Source organism: Patiria miniata, unplaced genomic scaffold (genome assembly GCF_015706575.1).
Source record: "Patiria miniata isolate m_02_andy unplaced genomic scaffold, ASM1570657v1 HiC_scaffold_9, whole genome shotgun sequence".
Taxonomy (NCBI): domain Eukaryota; kingdom Metazoa; phylum Echinodermata; class Asteroidea; order Valvatida; family Asterinidae; genus Patiria; species Patiria miniata.
In genome coordinates this window covers 17,252,155-17,271,150 of record NW_024037076.1, presented here as the reverse complement: position 1 = coordinate 17,271,150, position 18,996 = coordinate 17,252,155, and the positions used below count along the sequence as shown (strand labels likewise).

The following is an 18,996-nucleotide window of genomic DNA, read 5'->3' as shown; positions in this document are numbered from 1 at the left end:
AACAATGCAAAACAATATACAATGTATTATGAAACCAAAGTTGGTTCATCTTGTCTGCCGATATTGTTGTCATATTAACAATGCCATAATGCACACCTACATTTACGATCATTATGGAAGTACAACTGACTTCAAAGAATGGCTACTGAGGCTCATGTAAAGAAATCTCCATTCAAGCCACATGCAGCTCTAATAATGTGAAGAGTTCACATTTGAAATCTCCCAAATTTTTTTTTTTATGTGAAGTTAAAACAACCGGTAAGGGCCTTTAAATGCATAGACCGCCTGGTCCTATTCAAAACTACACGCACATTCCGTGATTTTGCGGCGCCCGACTAAAATCCAAACTACATGTATGGGCAAATTCACCTCTCGGTATAGGGAGTTTACACACACCCAAACTGTTCCATTAAAAAAATTCTATGAAGTTATTTTTCGATTGTAAAAAAAAATCTCTTGCGTAATTAATATGATTTAGGTAGATTAAAAAACAATAACATGCAAAACTTTTTTCAATCGTATTGTGAGTAAAACAGCCTTTTTTAACTCAAAAAGTAATGTTCGGAATGTAAATGTACCGGTATGTACAGTACTAAGCGCGTATCTGCAATGAACGCGCGTCACGCGATTACGCCCGCTGTCAAGCGTTTTTCCCATACTTTTTAAAATCACGGTTTTACGCGCACAACTCGCCGTCCATGAGTTTATATGTCTGTGCATTACATTAAATTAAACTGACATTTATCGGATTGGCCAATTAGGCCCAAAAAAAAAGTCTCCGGTTTCTGGTATGCGCGCGCGTCGCCGTAGCCATGCGCGTCGGCAAAATGAAAAAGTTTTTTTTTAATGAAAGATGATGTCTCAAAACCGCCAAACTCACTGGTTTGACTGGAATCCTGCTGCTGCACAATTCTAACGTGTTTCTAGATGGGGTTATGATCGAGAATAAGCTTTATGTGGCCTCTCTGGACTCCCATATATTTGCACTTAGTTTAGTCGGGCACCATTTGCAGTCATCAGTCGACATTTGAAGCAAAAAAGTCAGGTAAAAAAAAAAAAAAAGCCGCGTCGCCGCACCACTTTTTGGACAAGCTCCATACCAGAAACCGGAGACTTTTTTTTTTGGCCTTAGCTATATGATTTTTTTATTTCCATAGGCCTCAAAGTTTAATCAACACGATGACATAAATTGCTTTTCTTTGTTTTGACGACCAGAATTTCATGTTTTTGTTAAAATGACAGAAGGAATAAACACAAACTTATTTCAACTTCAAAATCCGTAGTAGTTCCTGGCTACGCTTACACATGTAGGAATTCAGCCTATACGATGAACCTTGGTAGAAACTTGTAGAGAGGACACAATTACGAAAATTACAGTTTCAGACGCGGGATAAAAACCGGAGAAGAATATTCTGCGGCACTCCCATGCGGGCATTGAACCTGGACCATGCTATCTTCCCTTTAAAGGGAAAATACAACATTTGCAAACATCAAAAAATAAAACTACCAAATCATTTTGAAATACCTTGCTGGACTGTTAGTGAATGACAGTGTAAAACATCCTGTAAAATCATGGCACCTGGTATACTGTCATTTTCAAGAAAAGTGATATTTTTGTATCAATTTCCAACGCTGATCGGCCGATCAGCGTTGGAAAAAACTGGCTTTTTTTTCAAATACTGGCCCCAATTGACCATCGCACTTGTTTGCAATCGATTACAAACCTATGAACGGGTACGAGCCAGCTAGACTGGTTCCCTGACCTTACAATTCCCCAATGTATGTAAACTGCTCTGTTTCTTCTTATATGGAGTCAGGGAACCAGACTACAGGAAAATGATCGTTTTTCTTGGTTTTTATAGCATTTTCGAACCCAAAACCTAAAAAAAAGTCAGTGTAACTATATTTGCTATATATTTCCAACCCCCCCCAATTCCATCCATTTCTGAAAATCACAGCAAAAGCAAATGATGTATATTCCCTTTAACAAACACATGTATGATGTAGATAACAACGTACTTCCACCTCACACTGCATTTTACCAAAGGTATTAAAACAGTCACCCACCCAATTTCGTTGCCATGGAAATATGCATTGATCCTTCGTGTAAGTACAATAACATGATCCATAGTTTAATATCACCGATGCTATAATAAGCGTGGTGGATTGTGTTCATTATCTTTTCTTTTAGAATATTGTAAGATTTGCTGTCGGTAGCTGTGCTGTGAGAGACTCCAAAGGTATTAAAACAGTCACCCACCCAATCTCGTTGCCATGGAAATATGCATTGATCCTTCATGCAAGTACAATAACATGATCCATAGTTTAATATCACCGATGCTATAATAAGCGTGGTGGATTGTGTTCATTATCTTTTCTTTTAGAATATTGTAAGATTTGCTGTCGGTAGCTGTGCTGTGAGAGACTCGAAATATACCAGTACCGGTACACATGTAGTACATGTAGGGTGGGGGTGGGGGGGGGGATTATTTACCCTCCCCCAATATTTTATAACGACTGCCCTTTTCCTTTCAAATGCCCTTTTTTCACCAGTGCTTACCCCCCCCCCCTAATAATTTGTAAAGAGTGCCCTTTTTTTAAGAAGTGCCCTTCCTTTTTTTTCTGAACAAGTGCCCTTTTTTAAAAGAAGTGGTGCCCTTTTTAGAAAGAAGTGGTGCCCTTTTTTTATGCCATCGGCTGTTGTGGGTGCCTTTTTTAAAATTTCATGCATGTATCGCATGAAAAGCACCATACATGTACATGTTTGTTGTCCGTTAGTGTTAGTATGAGTTTATACATACCGGTGCCTGTACCCCGGTACATTGTACAGGTATCGGTTCAATACATTTGACATGCATACGTGTACCGGTACATTGTATAGTCCTTTATTGTAGACTTTTACAGGAGCTGTTTCATTTAGCCGTTTTTTGGCTACATGTACATGTAAGTACATGTATGTATGTACCGTATATGTATGGTAGGCCTAGATGCAAGGCCAAAAAAAATATATATTCGGTCTCTGGTCAGACCAAAGTTCCAGAATTGATGCGGCGACGCGGCTTTTTTTTTCTTTTTTTTTGGCTTTTTTTTTCTTCTTCAAGCTTGGATTGTACAGACAAGGTGGGGTACTATTTTGCTTTTTTGGTGTCCTCATGTACATTGGTGTCCTCATGTACATTGGTGTCCTCCATAATTTGCCTTGGTGCTTTCGATCACTTTCCTTGGTGCAATTTCCCTTTCCTTGGTGTTCTTTGGTAAAACAAATTGAGGAGGTGCGGAAATAGAGGGCGCTGTTGGAGCTACCGCGGAACATTTTGGGAAAAAAAAGATCGACGCGCATGATTAAAATCGACGCACGCGCTGACCAGAGACCGACTTATTATTTTTTTTGGCCTAAGAACTCTTCAAATCGATGCATGAACTGTACATGTACATAGTAGGGCCTATGTATGTTCTGTTGACACAGCAGGTTTGTGTCCTAGACTGACATTGAATTGGCCAATTAGTGTGATTACCAGTCATGCCAGTGTGCGTACTGTGGTCCCACAGTCAAATTGAAACCTTATTCACCTTGCACACACTGCACTGTGCACACTGTAATTGGCACATTTTCTCCATGTCTGGAAAATTTGTGAGTAATTGATATTTCCCCTTGCTAGTGCACAGACATGACAGATGGGCTTTAATAATTAACCGTGCACAAACACACAAACTACATGTACATTGTACATGAACAGACATAGTATTGGTACATGCATACATGTACATGTGCATGTGTCACATGTAATTTCCAATTTATGTAAGATCTAACCTTTAAGAATACATGTACGTGTACTTCTTACAACTTGTGCATTCCTATTGCATCAATAGTATGCAAACAAAACAAAGCAGGGATTCCATTATTACAGGCATTATACATTCTTAGCTAAAACCAATTTGAAACAACAAAATAAAATACTCGCAGTTAACGCAAATTTATACGTTTGGCACAGCTCTAGCGTGAGCCTTACACCCTAACCACCCCTAAAGCTACAAATACTTCTGAGTAGTAACCTGTATAGTATGCATTTCTTTCCATACAAGTGTGCACAACACAAATGAACAACATGACATTGACATTGTCAATGTATGTATGCAGAACTTAGCTGAATTACTTAATAATGTTAGCTAAATGAAGTATTTATAAGCTGTGTAAACGACCATTGGAATTTAAGACAATAGATTTTTGATTTTCAGTATGCAATGATGAAGTCTCTGAAAGTTTCTTGCTAGAATTTAAGAAAGTTACATGTATGTCATGGTAGCTACGGTAATCACTCCACAAAAACACAAACACACAATGGCATTTTGCAAAAAGGTAGGCCTACCGGTACTTTGATGTTATTGGATACATACATGTACATGTGTACATTGTACACAATGTTTTTGTTGAACATTACGGACGTTACATTAAAACGTAATCAAGTTCATCACCTACATACATGTACGTGATAAAAAACGTGACGGAGCCCTCGCCGATTAACAGTAAATTTCACTTTTCATACAGCGAGAGGTCACCAATGGTCAAAATGTTTGTATCTCACCTCCTGGCATACTGTGTACAAACCAATGGAGGGCTTGACCAAAATTGACCCAAGTAATAACCAGGCTGACAATGTATGTTTAACATGGACATGTCAGACATTTCATTTTTAAGTGTTGGGAAGCAGTAAATGAAATACACGAATTATCCCAAATGTTGTTTCTAATGTTGTTCCTATCCATTGAGGGATTGCCACTTGCCAATCTTTTAGGTTAAACCTCTCGGTATTTTTAAACTATAGGGTGTACACATCTTCAAGACGTCATGTTCATAACAGGGACAGATACATTTGTATTTGTCAATTTTTTGTCCATATTAGGAATAGGCCTTTGTATCAAGTTGTATCCTAATTTCATAAATAAAAATAGGTTGCTTTAATAAGGGAATAAATGTGTGCTCCGGAGGTTTTTATCACTCTGTTTAATACCACTTAGAGTCTGGGTGCTGATAATTACCCGAGCCGGAGGCGAGGGTAATTATCAGCACCCAGACTCTAAGTGGTATTAAACAGAGTGATAAATACCGACGGAGTACATATTTATTCCCATTCATAAATACCTTTTCGGTAAAAAAAAATCTTATAATTCGTTCAAAACATCCCGATTTTGTTCAACAAATTCACTTTATGCTTTTTGAATCATCCCTCCTGCAAAATAATGGAGTGTTCAGCTGGCAAGTAAGATGAAAACAACCCTTTTATGGAGATTGACGCGCGCGTATCATGTTCTATGCGATGTCGCGCAGAACGCACCTGGCGCGTTGCGTTTTGAATTTAGAACTATAAAATTCTAACTCCCTGGTAGTGTTGCGCATGCCTACGTGAGGATTGTGAACGTTCAACCAATGAAACGATAAGAGGCACTGGATTTTTAGGAGTCCACATTTTATTGTGACACTGGAAAAGTGTTTAAGACCAGCTAGCCATGTCTTTATCGTCCGTTTAATACCGGCCACGTGACGGGCTCTCGACCAATAGGAATGGCTAAACTGTCTGAGGTATTTATGAATGTTGAATGATAACAATTCTACACAGAACTGTAAGTAATATAAATGGAAAAAGGGCTGGATTAATCATAACAAGAATATAGGCCTATAGTATTGATGCAAAAATATCCGTCCACATGAGCCTTATCCTTCATTTCATCTATGGCCTTGTAATTTCCTACATATCCAGTGAATCAGCCTACACATGTACTTTTTTTATCAGTGCAATCACGAATAATACAGGAATGCCTAAAAAGCAAAAATTAGCATAAGACCTGCTTTGAAATCCACCTCCCATGGCTCACCCATAAAGTTATCCGTTTAGAGTGGCAAATGCAGGGAACACGATCCAAAATGCTTTCCTCGTTATAATTAATACATGTAATAAGGCAAAAAAAACCCAATAGTTCTGCTTCTGTTTACCCTACCGGATACCTACATGTACCCTACAATGTATTTCGACAGCCCCTACCCTAATTAGGGGGGGGGGGGGGGAATTAGGGAAAAAAACTCCAAAAGCCATCTATTAATTAGTACCCTGGACTACACACAGACACCTCCATATGAATTATCGCACACACAAAAATGCAAAAAAACATGAAAAAAAGAAACATTTCCCTACCTACATTTAGGTCTACATGTACCCTATTTTCAAACGCCATGTAATCAGAAGCACAACTCTTTTTTTTTTTGCCTAATAACAAGGTCAATTTTTCCCTTTTCTCATTTGTTTCTGAGCACACTGTCAGAAATTGGTTGACTTACCTATTTTGCATTAATAGTAATGTTGTTATAATTTAAAGGTTTCCATAATAGGCCTAATTGTTGGGGTTTTTTTTAAATAAGGATGAGTCAACTATTCTATTTCTAATAATAGTTATGAATTATTTTTTTGGGGGGCGTCCTCTTCTCCTCTCCTAAAATTTTAGACTTTTTTATGTATATATTTTATATCTTTTACTGGACCTTAATTTTGTGCCATTTTATTATTGCCCTATCGGTACATGTATGTCAATGTCACTATTGTTTATTTAAATTGCTTATTTTTCTTTTAATTAATTTTTTTTTTCATGTAAAAATGTGGGCCAGATGATGGGCAATATTAAGAAAAACAAATAATTGCCAATTTTGTTGCAACGAAACTAAAAATATCCCCATTGTTGTCAAGAAACACACTAGTAGTACTACAGTCGTTTTCCTAGTTCCGGATAGCTAACATCATTCAGGCTGCTTTTGGCTAAACTACAATACTCCACAAATTCAAGTGACATTGATTAAAAAGTTTACCTTGAGTGATGGAGAGAACAGGAAATAATTTTCAATATTTAAGCTCTTTTTATTTTGATTTTATGACGTCAAAAGTACCGATGTCACTTTTCCTAATTCCGGATCGGTTCAATCAGTACCGAATCGTTTAAAACTGCTTCACGCGAAAACAAAATCACCCAAGAAAATCTTCTTTTTTTCAGCCAGAACCAACCGAATCAAGCAAAGTTTCTGATCAAGTATTATTTCATTTTCCAAAATAGTTCATTCAAGAGAATTCCAGCAAATTTTATTAAGAGAAAAAAACGTAAATGATTTTGAAACTTTCGTCTGCAGAACAACAGCCCGAACTTAACGCACGGACCGAAAATCTTTGACCCAGCACAGAATACGTCACACAAAATCGATTAACGTGCGTATAGTTGGGTCGTAAGTGCACGCGCTATCCGGAACTAGGCAAAAGCATACGGTCATTCGTTGGCGAATTTAAAAAAATTAGAGACTTTACAACTTATTTTGATTCAACAAGCAGACAATGGAAGAGTTTATACAACTGTAGTGTATGAACAAAATATTCGAAATCATACAGTACGAGTGATGGACCGAGGAGAAAATTTGTCGATTCACAGCTCCCGCGATTTTTCTACAAACCGTCCAAACATGTTGAAATGCCAGTCGGAAATCTGGCCAAAATTCCTCTTCTAAACATTTTATCGGAAAAAAAATCTTTGTGTATCAAGGATTTTCCTTTTCAAAATGAACATCGTCAAAAAAAAATTATTGGAGACTAATCCAAAAGAGGTAGGTTTTTATTTTAAGCTATCCGGAACTAGGACAAATCCGGAACTAGGAAAACGACTGTATTAATTAGGCGCAGTAAAAAAAAAAAAATGTTTAGCGTACCCGCCCGCTTAGGCCCTAGATATATTTAGAAAAAAGTGGCGTCAGTTTGCAACATTCTTTCCCGGGAAGGTTAGTGAGCAATCTCTATTCCGATCGGGGAATGTGATGAAGTACATTTTCCGCTAAATAAATACAGCGTCCCGTCCGGTACGCGTCCTGAGCACGAGATCACCTATTTCGCACATGCAGCCGACCATGCTGCTGACTGACTGAGTCTGATCTGATGGCCTTGTTGTGCGCTTTCTTGTGATTTGCGCTTGTTGTGCGCTTTCTTGTGATTTGCGCTTGTTGTGCGCTTTCTTGTGATTTGCGCTTGTTGTGCGCTTTCTTGTGATTTGCGCTTGTTGTGCGCTTTCTTGTGATTTGCGTGAGATGCACATTCTTATGATTGCGCAACCGGATCCTTGCGCAATCTTCGCAAAAAAAACCTCTTCCAGATTGAGCGAACATTCTTAAGAATACGCAAGATAACGGTCTTGTCACTGCCGAGCACCAGCTGCGCTTGGCAAGTCTAGCTGCATCCTTGTTCACTGATTCTTAACAATTATACTGTTGCAACGCAAGGTCCCTTACCTAGGAAAAGATTTAACGATGAAAAGTAGAGTGGGCATATGCATATGAAAGTATGTATACACGTATTCGGGGGACCAGGAAAAAATAAGAGACATAATAATAGTGTAGTGGAAATAATTCTGATTTTGGGGATAACAAAAGCGGGGGGGGGGGGGGGGGGGGGGGGGGGCCTAAAAATGAAGAATGTGAAGAATGAGAATGAATACTGCGACATCCCATATCGCTACTGCTATTTGCCACTTAAATTGATATTGTTCACACCCCCACCATGCCGAAGAGCTGGATTGTATTTAGTTAAAAAAAAGCAATTTTGGCAGCTTCTGGACATCGTTTTCTCTGTGACATGCATATGATACATACAGGGACTTGTTACTTGTCTAAACAAAGCACTTCCCAGACTAGTTCCCATTCCTCCGTTATTACAAAACCTCCCATGATAGTGGGCAGAAAAAAGCATTACCGTAATAACAGGTTTAATTTGATTCAAATTATCGTAGTTATACGAGTATAGAAGCATAGATCATTTTCCTTCCTCGTTATATGAATTATTTCCCCCTTTAACCGCTATACATTTCATTAACATAATTATGCCGTGCAATGCCAATGTTTGTTAAGATTGCGCAAAATTCATAAATTGCGCACGTGATATTCCCACGCAATCTTAAGAATGAGCGCTCATTCTTCAGATTGCGTGCTCATTCTTAAGAATGTGCGCTCGTTCTTAAGAATGAGCGCTCATTCTTAACTTAAGAATGAGATTGCGTGATTTGCAAGAAAGCGCACAACCATGACAACAGCCTCATCCATGTCATCAGCCAATGTCAGCTGATCAGCCCAAGCTCAGTGAGCTTGGCCGCGTTGGCGACCACTCACTACGAAGTACGAGTCTACGTTAATAAACAATCATGACAATACAGATAATCTTCGTTGTTGTTTTCTCTGGACCCTTAATGTGGTAGTTACAAAGCAGAAAATGGTCTTAAAAACAACTTACATGACTTACACACGATCGACATGACTGAAGTTGGGAGTTTCTCGTCTTACCTTATCTTCGGTACGGTCAAGACGTTGTTTGTATGGTAATGTTGTTCGGATACGTAATTATACGCCATCACTTGACGAGAGAGGGCGTTATCACAACAAACAGCCTTATTATTCCGTTCCATAGACATCTAATAATAAAAACCATTCAAGCCTAGCTAGCCTCAGTTGAGGGTTTTCCCGCGCGCGTGCACAGCTAGTAGCGCAGGGGGCCTGGAATTTACTGCTCCGAACAGAAACCAGCGAGAAATAATTAAATAAATAATTAAATAATTATTTCGTAACGAGTGCCTTTTCACGAATGCCCTTGTGACAATAATACACTCGTTCAAAAAGTCATGAAAAATAGGGCACCCGTAAAAAAAGGGGCACTCTTAAAAAAAATGGTGTTTTTTTTTAGAGTGTCCCTTTTTTGTATATATATATATATTGTCAGATGGTGTCACGTATACCCCCCCCCTTCCATTTTTATTTTTACTTTTGCTTTTACGCAGGCAGGGTGACGGCGCGGACCGCGGATGGATGACGCGAACCTAGGCCCCTTTAATTCACGTCCCCCCCCCCCGAAAAATGGTCCGGTTAATGAAAAAAAATCAAATTGTAAGGGGTTTACCTTGCATTTTTTTTAGCAAAATCGGGGAAAATCAGATGTTTCTGGAAAATTGCAGATTGTATGGGGTTAGATGTTTATGAAACATTTCAAATTGTAAGGGGTGAACATTGCATATTTTAGCGAAATTTGGCAAAATCAGATGTTTCCGAAAAATTTCAGATGTAAGGGATTAACCTTGCTTTTTTTGTGAAATTTTGCAAAGTTAGATGTTACGAAAATTTTCAAATTGACAGGGGTTAACCTCGCATTTTTTTAAAGCGAAAATGGGAAAAAAATCAAATGTTTCTAGAAAATTGCAGATTGTAAGGGGTTAACCTTGCTTTTTGAATAAGATTGGGAAAAATTAGATGTTCATGAAAAAAAATTCAAATTGTAAGGGGTTAACCTTGCATTTTTTTTAGCAAAATAGGACACAATCAGATGATTCTGGAAAATTGCAGATTGTTAGGGCTTAACCTTGTATTTCTAGCAAAATTGGGCAAAAAGAAATGTTTATGAAAATTTTTAAATTGTAAGAGGTGTACCTTGTATATTTAGTAAAATTTGGCAAAATCAGATTTGTATGAAAAATCTAAAATGGTAACGGGTTAACCTTTTTTTAGCAAAATTTGGAGCATATTTTACTAAAATTGGGCAAAATCAGATGCTTCTAAAAAATCCAGATGTAAAGTTTCCGCAAAAACAGCTGTTGAAAAAGAGCCCAATGTTGAACTTTACTGAGTCTGAGGTCTATCGAGGGGACGATCCTTATTTCAACTCCCGGAGATTCGCTGACAGTCTCTATTTTTCTTTTTAAGAAAGTCGAAATAGCTGAAGAGGGAGGTGAGAATCTATATGTGCCCAGATACAAAGAGTAGAAATCTACGCGTCTGTCTTTTGAAAATACACAATTGCGGTGTTCATTGTTGCGTAATGATCCGCCTAGCACACGACTGTTTTGCACATTAGGCTGTGTTATGCAGCTTCCTAACAAACCAAACACACTGGGCTCATTGTATCGACTTGTTTTTACCCATTAAGGTAAAGCAAATGGACCCAGTAATCTTCCTGGCGCGTTTGCTCACCTATAAAGACAACTTTTCTCAGTTTAAGAAAAATTCTAAGGTAACGAAATGGCCGAGTGGTTACGATTCGTCGTCCACGGTTAGCGGGGTCCCGGGTTCGAATCCCGCTGGTGTCTTTTTGGTTTTTAACGTATTAGTTCAATCATTTACTATAAGAGATTTAATTTCCCGTCGTAAAGTACCAACAGTACCTTAGCTTAATCGGTAAGCACTGCTGCTGGGACTGTCCGCGAGTTCCAGGTTGGCGCCTTCGTACAGGTTCAGGGCATGTGGTCCACTCGGAGGATCAGGGCTTAGGGGCCGCCCTGTTCCTCCCTTAGCTCTTTGCTTTTACATGGTGCCTGGCCCTCCGGGGTTATATGGATGGATAGGGAAGGAAGTGTGTATTGGTCGGGGACGCCGAGACCCCGGAAGAGAACTAAGGGATCGGCTGGGGCATTGTTATGGCTCAGACCGATCCCTGAAAGCTTGACTAGCACATAACTTTTTGATTTTTTTTTACCCTCTATCTTTTATACTTTGGTTTAGTTTGATATCTACAGCTGCTCGGCAGGTCTACGGGTAGTATCAAAATTGAAACAAAGGTGTATGTCATAAATCAATGAATATTTCATAATTGACTATAATCAAAACGGAGTTTCGTTTGATCAATTTGACTATCATTATATAATGACGCGATTGCCAATTGACGTAAGAAACGCCATAAATTATACCGGGAAAGAATAAAGATGTACATTGTAATATAAATATTATTTATACATCTTTCAAATAACGTGTCTTTAATTGTGAGCATTCCAAACAATACAGTAATTCGCAATAGTAATAGAATGGTATATGATAGCACGATCATTGCGTCTCTATTAAATTTAAATAATATAATTTAGGCCCCTATGTGTGAAATATTCTTTGATTGACTATGAGCATTCCATACGAATGAGTTAATTCGCACAATATAGCAACAACAAAAGAGAAAGGAAAAAGAAAAAAATCCTTTACCCTAAAAACTGGAAAAATAATTTGTTTTAAAAAAGTCAAATGGGACACTTCATGTATTGATTTAACAGTTTGCAAGGAGTTAGCCTTACATTTTTAGCAAAATTGGGAAAAATCAGATGTTTCTGGAAAATTGCAGCTTGTAAGGGGTTAACCTTGCATTTTTAGTAAAATTTAGATGTTTATGAAACATTTCAAATTGTAAGGGGTGAACCTTGCACTTTTTAGCGAAATTGGGCAAAATCAGATCTTTCTGGAAAATTTCAGATTGTAAGGGGTTAACCTTGCTTTTGTAGTAGAATTTGGCAAAATAAGATGTTTATGAAAAATTTCAAATTGTCAGTGGTTAACCTTGCATTTTAGCAAAATAGGGTAAAATCAGGTGTTTATGGAAAAATTCAGATGGTAAGGGGTTAACTTTGCAGTTTTAGCAAAATTGGACAAAATCAGATTTGTATGAAAAATCAAAAATTGTAAGGGATTAACCTTGCCAAATTAAGGCAAAATCAGATGTTTCTTAAAAATTGCAGATTGATAGGGGTTAACCTTGCTTTTTTAAGCGAAATTGGGAAAAATCAGATGTTTCTTGTAAATTGAAGATTGCAAGGGGTTAACTTGGCATTTTTAGCATAACTGGGCAATATCAGATTTATATGAAAAATCTCAAATTGTAAGGGGCGAACCTTGTATTTTTAGTGAAATTGGGCAAAATCAGATCTTTCTGGAAAATTTCAGATTGTAAGGGGTTAACCTTGCTTTTTTAGTGATATTTGGCAAAATAAGATGTGAATGAAAAATTTCAAATTGTAAGGGGTTAACCTTGCTTTTTTAGTAAAATTGGGCAAATTTAAATGTTTATGAAAAATGTCAAATTGTAAAGGGGTGAACCTTGCATTTTTTAGCAAAATAGGGCAAAATTCAGGTGTATGAAAAATGTCAGATTGTAAGGGGTTCATCTTGCATTTTTAGCAAAATTGGGAAAAATTAGATTTGTATGAAAAATCAAAAATTGTAAGAGGTTAATTTTTGCCCAATTAGGGCAAAATCAGATGTTTCTGGAAAATTGCAGATTGAAAGGGGTTAACCTTGCTTTTTTAGCAAAATTGGGCAGGAATTAACCTTACTTTTTTCAGATGTAAGGGATTATCCTTGCTTTTTTAGTGAAATTTGGCAAAGTTAGATGTTTATGAAAAATTTCAAATGATAAGGGGTTAACCTTGCATTTTTTAAGCGAAATTGGGGGAAAAATCTGATGTTTCTGGAAAATTGCAGACTGTAAGGGGTTAAGTTTCTTTTTGAATAAGATTGGCAAAAATTAGATGTTTATGAAAAAATTCACATTGTAAGGGGTTAACCTTGCATTTTCCTTTTTAGCAATATAGGGCACAATCAGATGTTACTGGAAAATTGCAGATTGTGAGGGTGAACCTTCTATATTTAGCAAAATGTGTCAAAATCAGATTCGTATGAAAAATCTAAAATTGTAAGGGATTAACCTTGCATTTTCCTTTTTAGCAAAATAGGGCACAATCAGATGTTTCTGGAAAATTGAAGATTGTGAGGGTGAACCTTCTATATTTAGCAAAATTTGTCAAAATCAGATTTGCATGAAAAATCTAAAATTGTAAGGGATTAACCTTGCTTTTTTAGCTAAATTTGGTGCATATTTTACTAAAATTGGGCAAAATCAGATGCTTCTGAAAAATTCCAGATGTAAAATTGGGCAAATTTAGATGTTTATGAAAAAAATCAAATTGTAAGGGGTTAATCTTGCCCTTTTTTTTAAGCAAAATCGGGAAAAATCAGATGTTTCTGGAAAATTGAAGATTGTATGGGGTTAGATGTTTATGAAACATTTCAAATTGTAAGGGGTGAACATTGCATATTTTAGCGAAATTAGGCAAAATCAGATGTTTCCGAAAAAATTCAGATGTAAGGGATTAACCTTGCTTTTTTAGTGAAATTTTGCAAAGTTAGATGTTACGAAAAATTTCAAATTGAAAGGGGTTAACCTCGCATTTTTTAAAGCGAAAATGGGAAAAAATCAAATGTTTCTGGAAAATTGCAGATTGTAAGGGGTTAACCTTGCTTTTTTTGTAAAATTGGGCAAAATTAGATGTTTATGAAAAAATTCAAATTGTAAGGCGTTAACCTTGCATTTTTAGCAAAATCGGGAAAAATCAGATGTTTCTGGAAAATTGCAGATTGTATGGGGTTAGATGTTTATGAAATATTTCATATTGTTAGGGGTGAACCTTGCATATTTTAGCGAAATTTGGCAAATCAGATGTTTCTGAATTGGAGAAAATCGGATTGGGCAAAATAAGATGCTTCTGAAAAATTTCAGATGTAAGGGATTAACCTTGCCTTTTTAAGCGAAAATGGGGAAAAAAATCAAATGTTTTTAGAAAATTGCAGATTGCTTTTTGAATAAGATTGGGAAAAATTAGTTGTTCATGAAAAAATTCAAATTGTTAGAGGTTTACCTTGCATTTTTTTTTAGCAAAGTTGGGAAAAATTTTAATGTTGATGAAAAATTTCAAATTGTAAGGGATTAACCATTAATTTTTTAGCAAAATTGGGCAAAAAGAAATGTTTATGAAAAAATTAAAATTGTAAGGGGTGTACCTTGAATATTTAGCAAAATTTGGCAAAATCAGATTTGTATGAAAATCTAAAATTGTAAGGGGGTTAACCTCGCTTTTTTAGCAAAATTCGGTGCATATTTTACTAAAATTGGGCAAAATCAGATGTTTCTGAAAAAATCCAGATGTAATGGATTAACCTTGCTTTGTTTTTTAAAATTGGGCAAAATTAGATGAAAAAATTTCAAATTGCAATTAACACATTACATTCCATGGACCTATTTTGAGATAAAGCAGTCTTGCCCTTTACTATGTCTCCGTTACGTGAACTTGTAGTTGTAGATTAATATAAATTCATTACGATTAAATGAGCCACTATATTCTATGGCCCAACTGCAGGTTTCAGTGTTCTTCACTGCACGGGTGTCGCTGGGGACCCCCCCCCCCCCCTTGTCAGTTTTGTCGGCTAAATCATGGTGCTTTCGGCAAAATAGAAAATGAACAATGGAGAAGGAAGGGGAAAGGAAGAGGGAATAAGAAACATTTTAAAAAGTAAACACCGCTGTCCAAAACCCCGCGTTCATAGCCAGTAAAAGCTGACAAGTACAAGTAAATACTCTTGGTTCATTTTTATTCATACAAATGCAAGTACATGCTTTAAAATGGGATGTGGGAGACCCTGTCCCCCAGACCCAGGTAGAGGCGCCCGAACATGTCAGCTGATGGATTGTTAATAAATAATTTTATTCTCAGACTGGGGGGGGGGGGGGGGCTCGAAAATGTTACAGACACATATAAAGGCACAATTTTTTTAAAATTCATTAAGATACCGCATATATACATAATATTGAGGGCGCAATTCAAAGGGTCCGGTTTTGGTTTTTTTTGTGTTTTTTGAGGATCCGGGCACGTGCAAGTTGGATAAAAAAAAATACTTTTTTACGAAAGGATGTAAACGTCCAACAGATAGGGAAAAAAATTAGTTTTTGTTTTATAAAATAAATAAAGTGAAGGTACGTAGGAAAAAAAATTGTTTTAATCACGAGGACAGCAACTTCAAAACACCGATTTGAGATTTGAGGCTTTGCGATCGCTGCAATCATGGCCTATGGGCACGAATTATTGTATGATTTAGTTGGAGGCAGAAAGTAACCTATTTGGTGAAGAGGTTTTCACAAGTATTTTTGATACAAAAATATGTTTGTGAGCCGCTTGTGCTTAGTATAACTTGTCACATTCGGACGAATACACAAGCATTTGAAGCCTTTAGTAGCAATGTGACATTTAATAATATATTGTGAAGGACAGCGTAGACATATGCCTAGTAAACAATGTACAGCATCGTTCTAAATTCTGACCACTAAAGCCCAGGTCATCCCGAGGTTTGCCAAAATTTAGCATTCGGTTGTTGTTGTTGTTGTTGTTGAAAACTAGCGTACCAGTGCTTTTCTGGTTTAATGGTCCCAGAGAATATTCATTTAACATGTTTTTGGAGAGGGCGTGCCAAAGAGCGCCCTCCCCAACACCCCCTATGGGCGCATACCGGTAAATAGTCCTAAACCCATCCGACCTCATATTATACCGGTACCGTCAAAATATTCTACAAGGTTAACCCCTTACAATTTGAATTTTTTTCATGAACATCTAATTTTTCCCAATCTTATTCAAAAAGCAAGGTTAACCCCTTACAATCTGCAATTTTCCAGAAACATTTGATTTTTTCCCCATTTTCGCTTTAAAAAAATGTAAGGTTAGGCCCAAAAAAAAAGTCTCCGGTTTCTGGTATGGAGCTTGCCCCAAAAGTGGTGCGGCGACGCGGCTTTTTATTTTTTTTTACCTGTTTTTTTTTTTTTTTTTGGCTTCAAATGTCGGCTGATGACTGCAAATGGTGCCCGACTAAACTTAGTGCAAATAATGGGAGTCCAGAGAGGCCACATAAATCTTATTCTCGATCATAACCCCTTCTAAAAACACGTTAAAATTGTGCAGCAGCAGAATTCCAGTCAAACCAGTGAGTTTGGCGGTTTTGAAACATCATCTTGTATTGAAAAAAAAACTTTTTCATTTTGTCGACGCGCACGGCTACGGCGACGCGCGCGCATACCAGAAACCGGAGACTTTTTTTTTTGGCCATAACCCCTTTCAATTTGAAATTTGTCATTACATCTAACTTTGCAAAATTTCACTAAAAAAGCAAGGTTTATCCCTTACATCTGAAATTTTCGGAAACATCTGATTTTGCCCAATTTCGCTAAAATATGCAATGTTCACCCCTTACAATTTGAAATGTTTCATAAACATCTAACCCCATACAATCTGCAATTTTCCAGAAACATCTGATTTTTCCCGATTTTGCTAAAAAAATGCAAGGTTAACCCCTTACAATTTGATTTTTTTCATAAACATCTAATTTTGCCAATTTTACATCTGGAATTTTTCAGAAGCATCTGATTTTGCCCAATTTTAGTAAAATATGCACCAAATTTTGCTAAAAAAGCAAGGTTAATCCCTTACAATTTTAGATTTTTCATACAAATCTGATTTTGACAAATTTTGCTAAATATAGAAGGTTCACCCTCACAATCTGCAATTTTCTAGAAACATCTGATTGTGCCCTATTTTGCTAAAAAGGATATTGCAAGGTTAACCCCTTACAATGTGAATTTTTTCATAAACATCTAATTTTTCCCAATCCTATTCAAAAAGAAAGTTAACCCCTTACAGTCTGCAATTTTCCAGAAACATCAGATTTTTTCCCCAATTTCGCTTAAAAAATGCAAGGTTAACCCCTTACAATTTGACATTTTTCATAAACATCTAACTTTGCCAAATTTCACTAAAAAAGCAAGGATAATCCCTTACATCTGACATTTTCCATAAACATCTGATTTTGCCCAATTTTGCTAAAATGCAAGGTTAACCCCTTACAATTTGAAATTTTCCATAAACATCTGATTTTGCCCTATATTGCTAAAAACAATGCAATCTTAACCCCTTACAATTTGAAATTTTTCATAAACATCTAATTTTTAACAAATTTCACTAAAGAAAAAAGTAAGGTTAATTCCTTACATCGGAATTTTTTTCAGAAACATCTGATTTTGCCCAATTTTGCTAATATATGCAAGGTTCACCCCTTACAATTTGAGATTATTCATAAAAATCTCATTTTGCCCAATTTTGCTTAAAATGCAAGGTTAACCCCTTTCAATCTGCAATTTTCCAGAAACATCTGATTTTGCCCTAATTTGGCAAAGGTTAACCCCTTACAATGTTTTGATTTTGCATACAAATCTGATTTTTCCCAATTTTGCAAAAAATGCAAAGTGAACCCTTTACAATCTGAAATTTTTTATGAACACCTGGTTTTGCCGTATTTTGCTAAAAAAAGCAAGGTTAACCCCTAAAAATTTGAACTTTTTAATGCACATTAAAATTTTCCAAATTTTACTAAGAACCAAGGTTAACCCCCTTACATCTGAAATTTTTCAGAAACATCTGATTTTGCCCAATTTTGCTAAAAATGCAAGGTGAACCCCTTACAATTTGAGATTTTTCATAACAATCTGATATTGCCCAGTTTTGCTAAAAATGCCAGGTTAACCCCTTTCAATCTGCAATTTTCCTGAAACATCTGATTTTGCCCTAATTGGGCAAAGGTTAACCTCTTACAATTTTTGATTTTTCATACAAAATCTGATTTTTCCCAATTTTGCTAAAAGTGGAAGGTGAACCCCTTACAATCTGACATTTTTTATTCACATCTTATTTTGCCAAATATCACTAAAAAAGCAAGGTTAACCCCTTACAATCTGAAATTTTCCAGAAAGATCTGATTTTGCCCAATTTCGCTAAAAATACAAGGTTCACCCCTTACAATTTGAGATTTTTCATGAACATCTAACTTTGCCAAATTTCACTAAAAAAGCAAGGATAATCCCTTACATCTGAAATTTTCCAGAAACTTCTGATTTTGCCCAATTTTGCTTAAATGCAAGGTTAACCCTTACAATTTGAAATTTTCCATAAACATCTGATTTTGACCTATTTTGCTAAAAAAAAAATGTAATCTTAACCCCTTACAATTTGAAATTTTTCATAAACATCTCATTTTTAACAAATTTCACTAAAGAAAAAAGTAAGGTTAATTCCTTACATTTTTTTCAGACAAATCTGATTTTGCCCAATTTTGCTAATATAATGCAAGGTTCGCCCCTTACAATTTGAGATTTTTCATAAAAATCTCATTTTGCCCAATTTTGCTTAAAATGCAAGGTTAACATCTTATATCTGCAATTTTCCAGAAACATCTGATTTAGCCCTAATTGGGCAAAGGTTAACCTCTTACAATTTTTGATTTTTCATACAAATCTGATTTTTCCCAATTTTGCT

General features: G+C 36.4%; 1 protein-coding gene across 3 annotated transcripts in view; it reads right to left on the bottom strand.

The window, feature by feature from the left end:
- Nucleotides 1-9,442, bottom strand: part of LOC119720732 (divergent protein kinase domain 1A-like) — a 28,723-nt gene extending 19,281 nt beyond the window's left edge. The window contains exon 1 of one of the 3 annotated variants that reach the window (XM_038190557.1): nt 9,353-9,442. The gene's annotated coding sequence lies outside the window, so the exon portion shown is untranslated. Of the gene's footprint in view, nt 1-9,302 lie in introns of all 3 variants that reach the window. The other 2 variants (XM_038190555.1, XM_038190556.1) reach the window with 2 other exon arrangements.
- Nucleotides 9,443-18,996: the final 9,554 nt, after the last annotated feature.